This window comes from Parus major, chromosome Z (assembly GCF_001522545.3).
Source record: "Parus major isolate Abel chromosome Z, Parus_major1.1, whole genome shotgun sequence".
NCBI lineage: Eukaryota > Metazoa > Chordata > Aves > Passeriformes > Paridae > Parus > Parus major.
Window position 1 is genome coordinate 66527230 of NC_031799.1, and position 8823 is coordinate 66536052.

At 36.6% G+C, this 8823-nt stretch overlaps 1 long non-coding RNA gene across 1 annotated transcript; it reads right to left on the reverse strand.

Annotated features, from left to right (window-relative positions):
* Positions 1–1878: 1878 nt before the first annotated feature.
* LOC107198516 lies at positions 1879–8712 on the reverse strand. Its single transcript, XR_001519027.1, has 2 exons — positions 8624–8712; positions 1879–3014 (listed from the first exon to the last, which is right to left on the reverse strand). It is a non-coding gene; the product is annotated as an uncharacterized LOC107198516 (long non-coding RNA).
* Positions 8713–8823: the final 111 nt, after the last annotated feature.

An 8823-nucleotide genomic window follows, 5' to 3' on the forward strand; every position in this document is an offset into this window, starting at 1 on the left:
CAAAAGGATATGAGCCACACATTTTTAAAAGAAGTGTTCCTTGGTTTATTGCCTATAAAGACTGAAGGAGAAAAAAAGCCACAGGCAGGGTCATTAGAAAAATGAAATAGCCCAGGACTGCTGCTGCTGCTACTGCTATGCAAACTGAATTTCTAACTAGAAGTTTTCATCTTGAATATTAGGAAAAATGATGGGCACTTTGAGCATATGCCTTTTTATAGAGCAACTATGTATCTATAAACCTTAATGCAAACAATGAATAAAAACTGGTTCTTCATGAAGAGTGGAAATTTAAAAGAGAAAAAATAAGCAAAAACCCAGAAAGGCCCTCTGAAAGCTTTTTACCTTCCAGCAACATTTTTCTTTTCTGCTTAGAATTCAAGTCTTTTTCCTTTTATAAGGCTAGAAGTTCATAAATTATGTTTTCTCCTTGTTAAAAAAAAAAAATATATTGATGAAGAAAATCTTTCCCATACATTTTCACTAGGCTCAGTTTGACTTACGTTTCTCTACATCTTCAGTACTTCATAAACACAGTGAAATTCAAGCAAGTGCAAAATCTTGCAGAACTCTTGATTTTAGGTATAAGAAATGTCCAAAAATCCCATATTTTATTGTGATTTTCATTAGGAATCTAATGTTTTTTATTTGGGAAATGTTGGCTCATGCCAAGTACTTTAACATAGGGCAACAGTTAGAGGTTATGTATATATATGTGCTAAACATCTGTTTGTACACTTCCACAAAATGATTTCACATTACATTTCTATTAGAATCACTTCTTCTGCTGAGGAGATTATTACCTCTTGTGGTCCTCTTTTGTGAGGGGTTTTTACCTTTCTCTTCTTTTCTTTTGCCTTCAGGTAAGTAAGGATGTACTGGATGCTAAAGTCCACTCCCCCTTTCCCATACTTACAAGTACAGGAGCACAGAGCTGCAACATTGTGCAATAAATACTTTGTTGGTAAAATGTACATTAGAGACCAAAAACATAGCAACCAGGAAAATGTACTTTTTCAGGCGTTTATGTGTCTCTAGCTCTTAAACCATTAGATACTGAGTGTGTCATACAGATGGCACATTCAGTCCCTGTGGAGTGATGTTGCTGTCAGAAACACTGTACCAGATGTACAACTAAGGAACACCAGCACTCATGGCTGGAATGAAAATTCTGGGAGGCAGAGAGAAGTAGGAACACACACAAATGTATCAAACTTAATGGTTATTGTGACAGTCCTTCCATAATTATGGTAAACAAATTTAATGAAAATGAGTCTCTGCCATCTAAAATCATAAAAATAAATTTATCAAATGTATGAAAGTCTATGCAGAAAGCAAAGATGGCTTACCAGTTTTGGTTTTTTTTCTGTGCCAATCAATCTGCTCTTTGCTTAATTAAGCATTGGGCAACAGAAGCTTAATGCTACTATCTTTGGAAAATTTAAGATTTAGATGATTTCCTTAAATTTCCAACAACATGTCTATAAATATAATTTCAGCTCAGCATAACAGAATCCAAATCATGTTTTCCCCTATTAGAACTGATTAGTTTTCCATCAGAATAATTTATATTTCTTGCTAAAAAGCTTGGTAGCCATCAATATATGAGAATTCTGTTAATCACCAGTAAAATAAGTTTGTTGTGCAGCTTTCACAGAGAATTTTACAAACTTGGTATTATCTACCCATTTTCAACACTATTTATCTGCATGGACTACTCCAGAGTTTATTTATTTCCACAGTTTATTTATGTATTTTCTTCTTCCTGACTTTCATAATACTGAGAATAATATTAGAATATTAATTCACAGATTTCTTCACTTGATACGTTTAAATAAATTAAATTCTGTTCCAAAACAATACTCTTCTTTGCACATCTTCTATCTTTTCTCCTTTTTTTCTTCTCTTTTTTTTCTGTCTTCCAAGTTACACTTGGTGGAATCTCAACTCTAAAAGGAGTTTAGTACTGAAGTTACTGCACTGAGTCACATTTGTGAGTTCTCTGACATGAATCTTGGTGTGCCAATTCTCCTGGGGGATTTTCCTGTAACTTGAAGGCCACAGACTATATCAAATCAAGATAGAGAGAGGATGACATTGGCAAAATAAATCATAAATGAATTACACAAGGACAAGAAAGTATGGGAAATAATATGCTAATATTAGCACTGTATACAACACTGAGTTTATTTTCTTTTGGGAGTATTATTTCAGCATTTTTACACATTTTATTATAGTATGGGAATACAATTCATTGGACTGTGGAAATCCTTGACCAAACCATGAAGTGTAATTAACAGAACATCTTTGTAAGGTAAAAGTGGTCTTTCTCCAACCTGTAAAACCTGGTTCAAAAGGCAGCAACCTAATAATGAGAGTCAGCATTAGTTTCAAATGTAAAAAGTCTAAACTAAAAGTGTTAAAAATAAATCAATTAAATTTTATCAATAATTTTTATTGATAAATTTGCAAAAATAGATTTGGGGACAGCCACAATTAAAGGCAAATGTTGAGCCCGGGGTCGGTGCTGGGTGAGCCCTGAACGAGTCTCTGCCGCACTAATTCCCCCAAGTTCACCAACCGTCTGTTGGGGTGCCGAGTTTTATACAGTTTTTTCAGCCTGAGGCCATGCAGTCTCAGTTTTTTTCTCTGTGATGTGTTGTTACATATTCAGAATTTAGATGTTCAACTGCTGAAGAGGTTTCTGGGAAGGGGATTTTCAGGAAGCAGTCCTTGAGACGTAGAATTTTTCTGAGATTTTCCCAGAAAGGGATGAAGTCTGAGTGTTTTTTTTTTTCTTTCGGGAGACCAACATTAAGATGCATGGTCAACCAGTCAACCAAATCCTTATCACGTGCTGATCACTGAACCATTAGTGGCTCATCTCCTCTGAGTGGATTTTTCTCTCTCCTGGCGCCCTTTGTCCTTCTGCAAACAGTCCTGAGCTCTCTGTCATTGTGGCAATCCTTCAGTTCCCCAAGTTTTATGCATTGTGCTCGAGTTAGCTTTGTGCACTATACACGCAAATTATATAAAAAATACACATATTACAAAAAGTGACACTTATGGAATAGAACTACATCCCAATCAGCTTCCTTTCCACTGTATAATCCGTATGGATACTGTACTGTAGAAAAATATCCTGATTCATTGAAAACTTGTTAGCATTAAAATAATAAATCTCCGTGCTTTAAAAATATTCCTCAGAAACACTTTTAATTATGAACAAGCTGTTCCTAAGTGAGTTGGAACAAAACAATTTTTGAAATTATTTTTCTATTGTAAACTCCTGCTTTATGCCCCTGGTTTGGCTTTTAACAGCATGAACTTCTTTTTTCCCCATTTTTTTCCCCATTTCTTTTTTCCCTTTTACAACTGACTCCAAATCATCTTGTAGAAGAAGCCAGTTGTCCAGTCCAATATAATAAAGTTTCACTCTAATATTCTGAGAGCAGGCAACATATTAGTATCAAGGAATACTTTTCTGATTATTCTTCTTGAACTTTGAGAGTAGAAATATTTTTCCCAGGATACCACTAATTTTTATTGTCAGGGTTTAAGATTCTTCCTTTTGTTTCTTTCTCTTAGGGAATACTCTCTCATATGTCCTGAGGAGAAAATAACGACCCGGTGCTTAAGGGGCAAAATAAGTTGCCACACTCGGGGAAGGAAAGCGCTTGGCTGCACTCATCTGAGGGTTTCCCTTGGAGGGGCAGAGATACTGCAAGAATTGGGCTGGGAAAAACGGTGCTGGGGCAGCTTCTTGCTCTCTTGTGCTGTCAACATTCGGAGGGGAATGAGGCTGCAGTCGCTGCGGAGAGATTCATCAACCTTGCAGGATTCCTTCTCCTGCTGCCTTTCTTCTACTGTGAGTGGAGCTCTGCTCCTGAGAGGGCCTTTGCGCTGGGCTGTCTTTAACACCTTTCCTACCAAAGGACTCTTCACATCTTGCTCGGGTGCCTCAGGGGAAGCCTTTCCGCTCAAGGGAAACCAGCCCTTCCCCCCTTCCAGGGAGCCTCTCCCTGCATTAGAAGGCGGGCTGCTGCTGCTGGTCCGCCCCGCGCCCGTGCCACTGCTCAGGGGCTGTTTCCCACACTGGAGCCCTTCAGCCCCTGCCTGCCAGTCCCAGTTCCAGCTACAGCTCGGGAGTTCCTGATACATCCCATCTGCCACTCTGGGACTATGCCCCTCCCTGCCGTTCCAGCCTGCTGCTTCCGAGAGTCCTGCTGGGGCACCAAGACTGCCCAGTCCTGGGGTCTGTGAAGCAAAGCCCTTTTTCCATCCCTTCCACTCTCGGCCAGGCCGCCATTACTGTGAGCTCCCCGAGCTCGCGCCACAGCGCCCCCTGCCGGCGCGGCGGAATCACCACACCCGTGCTGCCTGCCGGGAGCCAGCAGCGCCCCTGCCGGCCGTGCCCGGAACTGCACTGAGGGAAGCTCTCGGAGAGCGGGCGGAGACTTCATTGGGTTTTCTGCTTTTTTGTCCATTGTTGCTGCCGTTGTTGTTTCTTTGCCTTGCTATACACATACATGCTAGTACAGAACTGTTACTTTCAAAGTTACAATAATTCAGAGGGAGGGGAGTCATATTCTCCATTCCAGTGGAAGTTCCCACCTTCCTTGGCCTGCACCTGTCTTTCAAACCAGAACATTTGACTCCTTATTGTTTATATTTGGACTTGGACTTGTAAGTGACTACATTTCTTCATGCCTGCACCAGCAGCTGAATTGAGGTAATGTGCAGTTAGTTTAAAAAAAAATAAATAAATTTGGACGTTTTAAATTCAGACAGAATTTAAGAGAAAGTAAATATTTCTTCTAGCTTTGTGAGAACATATTTTTAAGATCTATTTAATATGGGATTTTTCATCTCTAAATCCCCCTAAAAATATTTTTATTTGTTCAACAAAACAGTTCTATTTCAGGGGCTCTGGAGATTTTGGAATTTATAAAGAATAACACTAAAATCAAATAAAGTTTATTAGTTGACCTACATGTAAATGTGCCTCAGAGACTTGAAAGAATTACATCTTTAGTAGTCAACATCATGGGTAAGAGTTTCCCAACCAGAATTCTAATCTATCATTTTTTTCTACTTTTCCACCAGCTTTTTACTACAAAACATCGAAAGTCACAATTCAGCTATTTTCCAAATTCTCATAAGAAAAAGAGTTTGAGAAAGAGATGACTTCAAAGGAAAGAAGGTGTAGCCTGCATATACTGAGATGTACTTGACATCATACTGTGTGTCCTTCCCTCTTATGCTTCATTTTGGTCTTACTGTCAAAAACTCACTTCAGGCCTTCAGAGTTTTGTCAGCACTTACTCACTGCTGACTTTCCTTTCTTAGAACAAAATTCAGCTAAGGTAAGAAAACTGAAACCCTGCCCCAAAAAACCCATATATTTCTTCCATTTATAATGTGTTTTTTAAGGGCAGAGGGGACTGTTTTTGATGGGCTAATTTACTTTAATTCATAAATAGTTATTTTACCTACAGAACAAAGCATCAATTGTCCTTAAAGGAAGAAAAATAATTTTCTTCTTTCTTATGGTGCTGTATTTAAGTAGAAACACCTATAGGAAATTATATATCTTAACAAAGATGTTGAATATGGATACTAGAGATTCAACGAAATTTAATTGTGTGACATTTAACAATTGTCTCCCTGAAAATAAGACATATCTGCAAGCTACAGCTGAACAAATCTTCTTAATTGAATCTCTTAATTAGCAAAACAGTACTCAGTTCCTATAATCTAGTATAACTAATATTTTACTAGCTAATCAAGCTGAGTTGTTTAAACTGGAGGACAACTGCAGAATCCAATAGTCTTTCTTTGCACATGGATTTCTGTGCAGATTCTTCATTTCTGCACTTTTGTTTCAAATTGGATGTGTATGTGCTTGGGGAGCAAGAAATTTAAATTTTAGCATAGATCTTAAATGATCTGGGCAAATAATGATCATTTATCATAACAGACACTCCAAATGAACAAAAGACTCCTTGTTAGAGCATTTGTACTACAGATGGTACGCAAATTTTATTATTTGTGTACTGGAGACATTTCCTTTGGTTTGGAAAGAGTTCTGATCAGCGTGATTACTGCATTTTCCCATTAATTTCAAGGACTTTGAGAGCATTTAAAAATGCCATAGATAAAAGGATACTGCATTAGAAATATTGCCAGCTGTAAACAAAATGTATATTATAGTACATAATACTGTAACTCTGAGTATTAAAATCATAGAAGAGTGACTGACATGTAACACATGTGCCCAATAAAAAATTTGCATAATTTATGAAAACTTAATCTTATGATGAAAATATAATGAGTCTGTGAGGATGTAATTGTTTTTGTTTCACTCATGCAGTTCAAATCCCACTCTTCAAATTGACCCTTACCATCCATTTAGGAATACAGAAGCAAACAACAGTTTTTCTGACAATAAAAGTATCAGCCAGATAAAACGGACATTTGTGAATATGTTTGACATCTTAATCCTACAGATCATAGGTCCACTTTAAAAATATATTAAAAATTGAATCTACAGTAGTTAAGAAACTACATAGAAAAGAGAATATATTGGATTTGTTGGGCTTTTAAACAATATGAAATCAAAAGAAGTGATGGTCATAGATGAAAATGGTTATATTAAAAATAAGTGCTCTCATCTTCACAAAGAACATTCTTACAAGATTTTCTTTGGTAGGTAAAAATCACCCTAATTCTGCCATATTTCTGCACATTTATCATGCCACCTGACAGTAGTAACTTTCCAAACTGTGTGACTTCATTCAGTTTTTCTGTTGGAAATGTCCCTGCCTTATGCTCTTTCCTGAATCATGCCTGAAAGTTGCTTGTGAAAGTGTTTTTTTGTAAACCATATAAATGACTGTTAAAAGTGACCCAGTGCCCAGGAGCATGCTATCACAACAATTTAACAATACAGGTATAGCAAAAGCCATTACAGTAATGAACTCATTTCTTATCATTTTCTCCAAATTAAAGCAACCAGAAGAAAAAAGATAGAATACAAGGTTCAAATAACTTCAGTCAAAAGCAATGGTTAATAGGAAAAATTTGTAAAATTGATATGCCTAGAAAAAAAGGGTTCTGGAACTTTCTTCGCTTTATTGAATAGGCAAAGAAGAAAATTCCATGAATGTTGTAAGCCTAAGACTCATAGCCTCCTAACCTTCAGACCGTGTAACTCTGCAAGGATTAATGGAGTTTTAGTCATCTTCAGCATTCCAACATATCTGTCTCTTTGAAATATGCAACATAAATAAGCCTGAAGGCTATTCCAAATTGCATCAGCCAGATAATTGTCTAAAATATTCATTTATAATTGAGTATTCCTAGTTAGATTCTTACTATTATTTAACCAATCAGAACCTTCTTTGTAGTGAGGAAAAACAAAAGAAAAAAATAGTTTCATAATCAGCTAGGAATCTATCAATAAATGCAACAATGCAACAATTTTGTAATCGTTAAATTTGTGGTGAAGGTTGTTCACATCAGTGGCAACTAGTTGCAACAGCTTATCCATTAAAGCCCAGGAGATTTTTGAAGCAATATTACTCTACATTAAAAAAAACCACAAAACCAAAAAAAAACAAAACACAAAACAAAACAAAACACACCCAAAAAGTCCCCCTCACAATCTTTAGTACTACTAAGGAGGAAGATGCAACTAGATTCTTCATTTTCTAAATTTCCATGCTATCATGACCTTCAAAATGACAGACAAGTCTGAAGTCTATTTAATTCACCACCATTTGACATGCTGAGTCCTTGTTTACTGACAGGAATTCTTCAGCTATCTACATACAAGATATAGTGAATTGAAAAGATTATAGAAGCTAATCTTTTCATAGGTAAGCTAACAGATAAAAAGTAAAACACAGACTAAAGCTCTCAGAAGCAGATACAATATCAGTTGCCAAGAATGAAGGATCTCCTGAGATTCCATATGTTAAGTATTACCCGGACTTGTGCTACTGCTTGTAAAGTTACATTATAAACATTAGTAGACTACATATATACAAAGAGGATTCATTGGGGAAATAATGTAAATATTGAAACAACATTTTTTTAATTTTTACTTATACAAAATTCACAATTACATTAGAGGGAAAGAACATACAGGTGTATTTAAGGACTGAGGATAAAGATTATTTGTCCAGATGTGTGGGAAACTTACTTTCAACACAGCTTACGTTAAAAGAGAAAGCAAGCAGGTAGATCTGATTAGAAAGAAAACCTTCATCAAGTCACAACAAAAAGTTGGTAAAGCAAGAGAGCTTGTTAAAGTGACATCTAAAACTAAAAAAATAAGTTGAGCAGAATCTCAGTTAGTTGCAGGAATACATCTATGCTGTCATATATACTTCACCCTCAGATAATAAAGATAACATAGCTTCTCCCATGTTAACTTCTTCTGTATGATGATTTAACTGAGAACTGCATATTCAAGGTAGAGAAAAAACAGCAGGAAAACAAAGTTGCTGGATGAAATATAAGCAGGCAGTGCTCTTAGATCACAGTAACCCAACAGAACAGTTAACAAAATTCTGTTAGGACAAAAAATGATTTCATGATTGGCACAAAGTGTACTTACTTAAATCACATTGTCCTTCAACCTGCTTGGAAGTATTTATTAAAAGTACAAACTGAGTGTCATGGGGTAGCTTTACCTTTAAGGCAGCTGAGGAGAGAGGGGAAGTTGGAGGTGCTGATGGCTGATGGGAGTTTTTCCCTCCTGACCAATTACCAGTCATTTCCAAGAATTGACAGCAGATCTAACCATTAAAAAGTGAA